Source organism: Ochotona princeps, chromosome 10 (genome assembly GCF_030435755.1).
Source record: "Ochotona princeps isolate mOchPri1 chromosome 10, mOchPri1.hap1, whole genome shotgun sequence".
In the NCBI taxonomy this organism is placed as follows: Eukaryota; Metazoa; Chordata; class Mammalia; order Lagomorpha; family Ochotonidae; genus Ochotona; species Ochotona princeps.
In genome coordinates, this window is record NC_080841.1 from 66,286,320 (window position 1) to 66,297,708 (window position 11,389).

At 40.4% G+C, this 11,389-nt stretch overlaps 1 pseudogene; it reads right to left on the reverse strand.

Annotated features, from left to right (window-relative positions):
• Positions 1-9,581: 9,581 nt before the first annotated feature.
• On the reverse strand, positions 9,582-9,964 carry LOC101522884 (small ribosomal subunit protein uS8-like; annotated as a pseudogene).
• Positions 9,965-11,389: the final 1,425 nt, after the last annotated feature.

The following is an 11,389-nucleotide window of genomic DNA, read 5'->3' on the forward strand; positions in this document are numbered from 1 at the left end:
TTGCTTTTGTGGTAGAAAGCTTAGCCAGTTGATGTTCTTGGAATTTTTCAAATGGTAAGTTAAATGTTATGAAGGCACCTATCATTAAATGAGTTGTTTCAGTTCATTAGTCTGGGAAGAACATTGAGGAGGAGAGAACAATGTTCAGCAGTCTGGGTATTTTAAATATTATCTATTTATTTACTTATTCAAAAGTCAGAAAGATAGATCTTCTTTCTATGATTTCACCCCCCAAATTCTCACAACATCTGGGGCTGGACCAAGCAGAAGACAGGAATGTGGAACTCTATCCTGGGCATCCACATGGGTGGAAGGCCTGCTTCCTATGGCGCATTAGCCAGAAATTAAAGTAAGGAGTAGAGTCAGGACACAAGCTCTGGGCACTGATTATAGAATATGTCTGTCTTGAGCAAGAACCTGATCATTGCATGAAATCCCATCCCATAAACTTAACTTTTTTCTTTTTTAAGAAAGGTTTATTTTTTTTTAAAGATTTATTTATTTTACCACAAAGTCAGATATATACAGAGAGGAGGACAAACAGAGAGGAAGATCCTCCGTCCGATGATTCACTCCTCAAGTGAGCCGCAACGGCCAGTGCGTGCCAATCCAAAGCCGGGATCCCGGAACCTTTTCCAGGTCTCCCACGCGGGTGCAGGGTCCCAAGGCTTTGGGTCGTCCTCGACTGCCTTCCCAGGCCACAAGCAGGGAGCTGGATGGGAAGTGGAGCTGCCGGGATTAGAACCGGCGCCCATATGGGATCCCGGGGCGTTCAAGGCGAGGACTTAAGCCACTAGGCCACACCGCCGGGCCCAAGAAAGGTTTATTTATTTTTGTTGGAAAGGTAGATACACAGAGAGGAGGAGATACAGAGAGTAAGATCTTCTGTCTGCTGAATCATTCCCCAAGTGGCCGCAATGGCCAGAGCTGAGCCAATCCGAAGCTGGGAGCTTCTTCCAGATCTATCACGTAAACACAGGGTCCCAAGGCTTTTGGTGATCCTCAACTGCTCTCCCAGGCCATAAACAAGGAGCTGGAAGGGAAATGGAGCAGCTGCAGAAACCAGTGCCGATATGTGATCCTGGCTACCATGGTTTTTGTTTGCTTGCTTGCTTGTTTGTTTAATGTGAGATGTAAACCTGACTATAAGTAGCACTGCTTTCCTCTTGAGGAGGTTATCTGGTGTTCAGTTTTTGTTGGAGTTTCAGAAGTAGCTTCATATTTCTAAAACTGCAAGGTGATCCTTCCAATGACATTTCCTCCTGGTGTCTACATGAGTTTTAGAAGTCTGCTTTTCATGTGGTCCCCTCAGAGGCTTTCATTCATTTCACATTAGCATATAAAATGTGAGAAGTTCTTTAGTATAAGAAAATTACTTTGTTCAAGGGTGGCTCAATCAAGGTTAGTTGACAGCAGAGCCACTTTTATTTGTTTCAAGCAGTGCTGAACACATCTCTCTTGGAACACTTCTTAAGAAGAACTACTTTATCCTGTGACATATTAAAAATGGAAAAAAAAGAGCTCTACAGACAGACCTGGACCTTGCCTCCTACTTCACCCTGTTCATTCTCAGTTATTTCTCTGTAAAAGAGAGTGTCATTTTTTCTCTCTCGTGGATTATGTGAGGATAAGTCAAAATGTCCGTATAATGCCAAGATGTGGGTCTGGCATAGAAAAGTGCTTATTCAATAAACCTGAGACCCTCTCCCCCAAGTGATCTACCTTCTTTTCTATTTTCTAAAAAAAAAGGGTTACTTTTTTAATTTGAAAATTAGATCAAGAGAGAGAGAGAGAGAATGCACTTTTGCTGGTTCTGTAAGTGAGTCGAGCTTATCCAAAACCAGGAGCTTCTTCCAGATCTCCCACGTGGGTGTAGAGGCCCAAGGTCTTGAGCCATCCTCAGCTGCTTTCCCAGGCCATAAGCAGGGAGCTGGATGAAAGTGGAACAGCTGGGACATGAACCAGTGCCCGTAAGGAATGCCAGCACTACAAGTGGAGGATTAGGTACTATGCCACCATGACAACCCCTGTACATTCTTTGCTTCAAAACTGAGATTTTAATTCTGAAACTATAAATTCTGATATTTTAGTTACGAAAACTAAACACTGCATTGTAACCTAGAGACAAACTTCATGTTTATTTTAGCTGTTTTTCTGTTGCTTGTAACACAATACCACAGACTGGGTAGGTTATAATGGAAGGAAGTTTATTTTAGCTCATGGTTCTTCTAGGAGGGTGAGGAGCCACATTCGTAGATGCCACTCTTACTGGAATCATCTTTAGGTGGCACCACATGGCAAGAGGCATGGTAGTGTGGTCATATCTCCGGATGTATCTCCCCTTTCTTATAAAAGCCACATCATTCAGTTATAAGATTCCCAACTGGTGACCTCATATAATCCTAATGACCTCCTAGTGCAATATTTGAATGAAGTTTCACCTTGCCAGTGTCTCCTGATGAGGAATTAGCTTCCAACATGATTCTTGGACAGGACCAACCATATTGAAGCCACAGTACCACTAACATACACCTCACTGTACATTCCTTGTCATCTTGTAAATTCACAGTGCATATACTTGGGGGCTCTGTGTCTCCTTCCAAACTTAGCACTTTGGCTCCGGTTACTGGGATGTGACATTGTAACTCAAGCTATGCAGAGCTTGGACCAAAAAATAACCTTGTACAACTTTGATCTCTAGTACTAATTTACTATTATGAAGGCTCTGGGTGTTTGCTGAAATATGGCATAATTTGGACTCTGCGGGCAGTTGATAATTAGGATAAAAAATACTGAATAAAGACCAGAGAGACTCTTTCCTGGTAAGTCAATTATATACAAATTGGTTGTTAATATATCTTTATTTTCAAAAAGAAAAGAGAAGAGGAGGGGAGAGAATAGGAGAAAAGAGAACCCTGACATCCTTCACCCTGGCCTGATGTAAGGTGTCACCAGCAAGGGGGGTATACTCTATCGATGGTATGTTCATACATTTTTTTCATACAGTAGTTATTCTACAGTGCTTGAATTTTATTTATGAAATAAAGCATTTATACTGATTAATTCAGCTATAACAATTTTGTCTTAATTTTAACTGGAAGCTTAACAAATACTTAAGCTCTTGAAAAAGTCAAAACATGAAATTTTTTTTTGGTAGTCAACAAAGGCAAACTTGTCAGAGAAACTGCAAAGAATTTTATCCCAAGTTAGGCACATTTAAGAATAGAAAGGAACTTATGACTTTATTCTGACTTATGGTTCTCCAAATGCCCTAAGCTGAGCCATGCATAGTTGCATGCTCACCATAGGATGTGGTGCAGTCTGGCCTCCTCCAGTGGCTTAAACCAATGAAACCAGCCATAAAGAGAAGTCTTGAAGGGCAAATGGTAGAGCAGCCAAACAAGGGGACTTAGAGCTGAAGTAGTATTTACAGGTAGCAAGTAGCTGTGATGTGCACACACCCACCAACTACCCCTTGCGTGGGGTAAGGTACCCATGAACCAGATCTTTTGGCCTGGTAATCCTTTCTCCCTTGCTTCTCCGTTTTCCACAAACTCCCATATTAGCATCTGTGGAGCCTAGAAAAGCAGAGAACCCAAGATGAGCTTCATTTTTGTGCCTAAGATTTACGTCTGGGACATTTTTTTAATCACAAGGAAATGATACACATTAAATCCCAATAAATATATATTATTATGATTGTGCTATCACCTGTGACATCTACCTTTATAAAGACAGAAACTATACTATAAAATCTTGCAATCAGATAGGGAGAGGAAGGAAGCATAGAGATTACCTTGTCTTTGAGTTACTAGCCCTGGGTATGTCTTAGAAACACTTAAGGAGTCTAGAAAGAATCTAGAACCAACCCAGGCCAATCACTTCACTGTCTCCAGGGCTGATTTTGAAGAACCTTTCAAGTGATTTCAGTTACTCAGGGCTGAGAACTGCTGAAGAATCTCAATTCATATTTCTAAACTCAAATGAGGGAATTGAAACTGACTTTAGAAAACAAGATGTTTGAGACTATGGGGATGCCTCAGCCTTTTGGTAGAGATCTTCCTATTACCAGTAATTTTTAATAGATAGAAACATTTTATTATGGTAGACTATCATTCATTAAAAAATATATATTGGAAAATGCTTATCATTATTAATAATAGCAAAAATGATCACCATATTGTTATGCTGTAAAATTTCATAGTGTATAGACAAAAATGTTTATTTATATTTTAAGAAAAAATATTTATGTTACTGAATGTTAAGAAAATGCCAGTGCACCCTTAAGCATGCATAGAAACCAATTGTCTAGTTTTTTTTTCACTTGGGTGAAACCAATTTTCTAGTTTGTGATTTTTTTCTATTCAACTTTTATGAAATAACAGGAAGTGGTGAAACTTTAGGGATTTTTAGTGTAAAAAGGTAGAGATTGCATTGAATGTATATATTGCTTTTGGCAGTATAGACATTTTAATGATATTGATTTTACCTATCCAGGAGCATGGGATGTTACTCCATCTTTTGAGGTCTTGTTCAATTTCCTTTTTAAGCAGTTTGTAGTTTTCTTCAAATAGGTCTCCTACATTTTTGGTTAGGTTTATTCCCAGATACTTCATACTTTTCTCAGTTATTTTGAATGGTATCTTGCTGGTTAGGTCTTTTTCCATCTTTGGGCTATTTGCATACACTATGGCTGTTGATTTTTGTTCATTAATTTTGTACCCTGCCACTCTTCCAAACTCTCGTATAAGATCTAGCAGTCTCTATATTGAGTTTCTTGGGTCTTCTATGTAGAGAATCATGTCGTCTGCATATAGTGAAAGCTTGACTTCTTCGATTCCCATTTGGATTCCTTTGATTTCTTTTTCTTGTCTTATGGCCTCAGCGAGTACCTCTAGAACTATGTTGAATAGTAGTGGAGAAAGTGGACATCCCTGTCTTGTTCCAGATCTCAGTGGGAAGGGTTCCAGCTTTTCTCCATTCAGTATGATGCTGGCGTTGGGCTTTTCATATATTGCTTTGATTATGTTGTGGATTTTTCCATCTATTCCTATCTTGGTTAGGGTTTTTAGCAGGAAATTGTGTTGGATTTTGTTGAAAGCTTTTTCTGTGTCTATTGATACTATCATGTGGTTCTTGTTTTGCAATGTTTGGATGTGGTGTATCACATTTATGGATTTCCGGATGTTGAACCATCCCTGCATTCCAGGGATGAATCCTACTTGATCTGGATGAATGATCTGTCAGATGATTTTTTGAATTCTATTGGCTAGGATTTTGTTGAGAATCTTAGCGTCGATGTTCATCAGAGAAATAGGTCTGTAGTTTTCCTTCTCAGTTGGGTCTCTGTCGGGTTTTGGGATTAAGGTAATGTTGGCTTCATAGAATGAGTTTGGAAGGGTTGCCTCTTTTTCTATTGTATTGAAGAGTTTGTAGAGGATTGGGGTCAGTTCTGTTCGGAATGTTTTGTAGAATTCTGTAGTGAAGCCGTCTGGGCCTGGGCTTTTCTTTGTTGGGAGGTCTTTAATCACAGATTCAATCTCTGCTTCAGTTATGGGTTTGTTCAGGTCGTTTGTTGCCTCTGGGCTAAGTTTTGGCAGGTTGTGTGAGTCTAAGAACTTTTCCATTTCTTGGTGGTCTTCTGATTTGTTGGAGTATAGTGCTTTGTAGTAATTTCTGATTATGTTCTTAATGGTTGCAGTGTCTGTTGTTATATTGCCTTTTTCATCTTTGATGCTGTTAATTCTTGCTTTCTCTTGTTTTTTCTTTGTCAGTCGGGACAGTGGGGGGTCTAAATTGCCCAAAACATTCTTCACAGATCTGGAAACAATGATTCAAAGGTTCATCTGGAAACACAAAAAACCACAAATAGCTAGAACCATTCTCAGGAACAGGAAGTTAGCAGGGGGAATCACAGTCCCAGACCTCTGGACATACTATAGGGCAGTGGTTATCAAAACAGCCTGGTACTAGCAAAAAAATAGAGAAAAAGATCAATGGAGCAGAATAGAAACACCAGATGGGAACCCACACAAATACAGCCAAATAATCTTTGACAAAAAGACAAATGACAATCCAGGCAAATGGGAAGGCTGTTCAATAAATGCTGTTGGGACAACTGGTTGATAGCCTGCAGAAACAAAAAGATAGATCCACATCTCTCACCATACACTAAGATCAGATCTAAATGGATAACAGATCTAAACCTACATCCAGAAACCTTCAAACTTTTGGAAGAAAATGTTGGAAACACACTGCAACACTTAGGGTAGGCCCTCACTTCCTAAAAAAGACTCCAGATGCAGTAGAAATCGAGACCAAAATAAACAATTGGGACCTCATCAAACTAAGAAGCTTCTGTACAGCTAGAGAAACAATCAACAAAGTAAAAAGGCAACCCACAGAATGGGAGAAGATCTTCGCGCATGACATAGGTGATAGAGGGCTAATCTCCAGAATATACAAAGAGCTACAAAACAACCAAAATGTCAAAACAAACAAGCCACTCAAGAAATGGGCACGGGAAATGGGCAAACACTTTACAAAAGAACAAACCCAAATGGCAAATAAACATATGAAAAAATGCTCAAGTTCCCTGGCAATAAGGGAAATCCAAATTAAAACATCAATGAGGTACCACCTAACGCCAGTAAGACTGGCCCACATGAATAAAAGCACCAACAACACTTGTTGGTGAGGGTGTGGGGAAAAGGGGTCCCTACTCCACTGCTGGTGGGGCTGCAGGCTGGTACAGCCTCTATGGAAATCAGTATGGAGAACATTCAAACAACTCAAATTCAACATACCGTATGATCCGGCAATAGCACTCCTAGGAATATATCCAGAACACTTGTCTTATGAGAAACCAACATGCACTCCTATGTTCATAGCAGCACAATCAGTAATTGCAAAAACATGGAAGCAGCCAAAATGCCCATCAACAGACGATTGGATAAGAAAGCTATGGCTCATCTACTCCATGGAATACTACTCAGCTATTAAAAAAAACAAAATGCAGTTCTTTGTGGCCAAATGGGCCAAACTGGAAACCATAATGCTAAGGGAAATGAGCCAATCCCAAAAGGTTAAATACCACGTTTGCCTTAATTTAAGATGACACGATGTTATGTATAACATGTTATGTTAGGTTTGTTATATGTTGTGTATAAACTAGGGTTGAGGTGTCAGTGAGATGGTCACAGAAGGTGGTTAAGAACTCGCATTTACTTTTACTATATTGGTTACTCATTACTATGTCAATTAATTCCATAATGATGTAAATTTTGGCTGATGGTATGTTGGAGCTTTTATTTGATCGGGATGATACTCTGCTGGCTCTGTCTTCAGACCAGAGAGGGTATACCTAAGAAGCCATTGAACTTGACTGGACAACAAGATGATGGACTCTATGTTTGGTATATGCTTGCAATGGGGGAATCACAACTGAACTTGAACTGTGGTTATGCAACAAGGTGGAGGAATCCACCATGGTGGGAGGGTTTGGGGAGGGGTGGGAAGAATCCAAGTACCTATGAAACTGTGTTACATAATACAATGTAATTAATGAATTAAAAATAATAATTAAAAAAAAGCGGTACTTACTGAATCCAGGTCTAGGATCAAATCAATGTGAAATTTTCTTAAATGCAATGAAAACGTACTTTCTGGAAAACCCCACTTAGGTCATAATTTTCCCATGTTTGTAAAAATGACATGACAATATTTTTTTTCCAAATAAATGTCGAGTGGACTAAAAAAAAAAAAGGTAGAGAAATGCAAGTTTTTTATTCGTGAATAAAGGATAATGGGGTATCAGGAATTCAGTGTTAAATTTGACATGCAGATTTCAATTTTAAAAAATGTTAAGAGCAGATGGCTCTTGTTCTTAATTGATATTGATCTGGATAACACAAATCACAATATCCCAAAGCAAGCTACTAGCATACTTCCAAGGCAGAACTCATGCTGTCAGCATCTAAGATATGGGGAGATATGTACCAACATTCTTTGTCTTGGGTTTTCATCACCTAGTAGATAAGCAGAATAATAAAAATAACCAAAGGAAAAAAAAAAGTGCATCAGTTACCCAAAACTACCAGACTATTAAGCTGATCCTGAAGAAATCACAGATGTTCGAAAAAAAAATTTCTTTTTAACTTACAAAGGGCAATTTCATGGGACTAGGTGTAACTTAATTTGAAGAATGTCCCAACTTAGACATTCTTCCCACTAAGTTGCAGATATAGGATCTATTCTTTGATTTCTGACTGAAACCCATTTTGAGCAAGCGGATCCTTGGGTGCCCCTCTATCTCCAAATCTGCCTGGAACCAATGTGATTTTTTTTCCCAAGGCTTTGCCTTTAGCCAGTTAGTAGGTGAGGCCAGAGCAAGCGTCTATCCAAAGCTCATTTTTATGCACTTTTGAGACAATACTGATCAGTACACTGGATATTAGATATACCAGGTGATGCCCAAGTTTTCCACTCTGGGTAATGAGAACAGAAACTAGCCTTGGCCTTACAAGAATCATCATTTCAGTTGTTTCAGACCGAAGACAAAAGTGGGTCCCTTTACTACATCTTGGCTGGAAAGAGAAGTCTGGTAGATGCGGTTTTAATCTGCGTGAAAGAATTAAGAGAAATATGAACAAAAAGGTGTAATAGAAAATGAGGTTTACCTTTTGGCAAGAACCACTCATTCTAATTCCAACGCTGGCACACCAAAGTGTGTTTTTGCACTCCAAGATGGAGCCAGAGGTTAACAAAAACTTAAATAAATCATGTAAGGCCATTTTTAAAAGTGCAGCTAATGTGCATAGAGCCATAGGGTTAAGGGAACACAAGCCAGGAAGGTCAGACCTTTACATTTTCATTACAGATACTATTTTACTTTTTAATAAGTTTTATATTGTTTAAATTGCCTCATAACATGATGTTTTATTATAGAAAAAATTTGGAAAAGCTCATAGATAATGCTCGCTTTAACAGCAGGTGAACTCATGGTTATGGAGTACACTCTGAAACCCTGTTAAACATTTGGGTCTTCATATGAGGAAAGACGTCTGAATAGCTCTAGTTCCCCTACAATGTCTCAGTAGGGAGGTCTATTACACTTTTATTTAACCAGATTGTTCTTTGATAGGCACATTTTCAATAATCAGGGGTTTTGGTATAGGTTCAAGTAATGAGAGTAGCTTTTGGTGGATTTTTCTTTTTTCTTTCAATGTTATCCTGAAATCCATCGTCTGACATGGGAATAAGCTACTAAACAGGCTTTGTTCTGAATTGACACTTAAGAAGAAAGACAGGGGCAGGAACGTATCAGAGGAGTTCATTTATGGGAGAAAGAAATATGATTGTAAAAAAACGGAAGTCTCTTCAGTTTTCCAATGGGAAACTATTTGATGAACAAGACATAAAACCTTTCAAAACCGTCAGTTAAATCACATTCTGTTCCTTATCAAACTTGTAAGTCATTTCATGAGAAGTTATTTTGGTTTTAACAGTGCACGGATTCAGATATTTGACAAATTTTTTTTGCCAGAGTCCATTTAGCTTTTATTTATATCTGTGTTACATCCCTAGAAAAAGAATCCCAGGATTTTTTCTCTTGTGTGTTTGTCTGGCCTCTTCATGGTCCCTGTTGCCAGCTGAGGTTATCAAGACGATGAAACCAAACTAGCGGGATGGCAGCAGGTTATTCTGCCATTTTTCTAGATCTTTGAGCTGCCCGTGAGGTTCACGATGATCTTCCCAGCTCTGTGATCATCAATGATTTCAAACTCGGCCATGCAGCCGTGTTTCGTCAGCACGGTGAGGAAGCGGACAATGACCTTGGAGCACGGCGGCTGAGCACCTGCAGCTTGCCTCGCTCCTCCGCATTGTTGATGCTCTTGAGGGCATCGGCCAGGATGTTCATGTGCACCGTGGTGGCGGCACGGAAAGCTGGCGGAAAGAGGACGAGAGGGGCCAGGACGCTGACAAATTTTAAACCAAATGAGTTTCTTGTGTAGAGCTATTGAATGAAGTGTGGGTGGGGGTGGCGAATGGAGTCCATTCCTATTCTGCTTCATAACAAAGACAGCATTTTTGCCCAGGGTTTTACGTGGCTTGTTTAACTTTGTTTCAGAAAAGAATCTTGCATCAACTCCAACAGTCTGCATGTAGGCTTTTCTCCTTGATGCCTTTACGTTCCGGATGGACCATGTCAGCTGTCTTCAGATGTTTGTGATCACTGGACAAGGGCACTCCTTTGTGGATGACTGCCCAGTCCCCTGGAGGACACCAGAGCCTGCGACAGTACCATTCCACACCCCACCTGTCCACATCAAGCTCACGTGGTTTCTAAGCCACCTCTGGTCCTGGAGTACAGCCAAGAGTTTTAAAATAACTTCCTTATCATTTCTATAGTTCTGATATAGGAAGAATGAACACAAGGGCATGCGCAGGTGAGCATGTTAGAGCTAGAACATACACCTGTCTTTAACAATGGCAAAGGTGTGTGTAGAGTGCATTAGGATCAGTGGGAAACTCTTTGGTCCAAGGCTGGTGCAAATGTCTGCTGGGAATTATGGAGCCTTTGTCACTGGCAGCGGGCTGATGGATGGACGGACTGGGGCTGCTTCACCATTCCGCCATGAGGAGCTTGCATTTCAGTAGCTTGCTCTGGCCACAGCAACTGTGGGAGCCAGAATGACGCATCCTCACTTTGTATCTCCTGCATCCATGCTGAAGTAAGGATAATAAATACTTGACAAGTGACAATAAGCTGGTGAGTGAGCGTCTGCATGCACGTGGGAGGGCAATCTCTGAGTCAGAGGACAGTCACTGCCACAGGGCAGAAGGGAGACTCATCCCGGAGCCTGAAGCGGGACTTGGGACACACTGATGCGCAGTCCGTGCCAATGCTGTCCCTGCCTCCAGGGAACGTGCGCAGAGTGTTCTTAGGCATAAAGGCTGGATCCATCTCTTCCATCCATCCCTCAGGCTGAAGCCTTGGTAGGATGCACAGATGCTGCGTTAGATACTTTGTGCTTTTCATCGGAATTCTCTTGAAGGAATTTTACAGGCTTAAATTAGCATTGATCAGACATGCTATTTCCATGTGTGACATGGCTTTCCTGATTCAATGCAAGATGAAATATGCCGTTGTGCTTAGAGGGTCAGACACAGATGGCATTTGCACTGCTGGGGCAAAAAACTTGACGGAAAGTGAGGGACATCAGGTAAAAGCAGGAGAATAAAAGGCAAAGGGGTTGGGGGCTGGGCAAGCACCCGGGTCCTACAGGTGACAAGCAAATTTTTGGTTTGTTTGCTTCTTAGATTTCAGTATTTTTGTGGTTTGTTTGTTGGTTTTTAAAATAATGTTTACATAGTTGATCAGAATGGG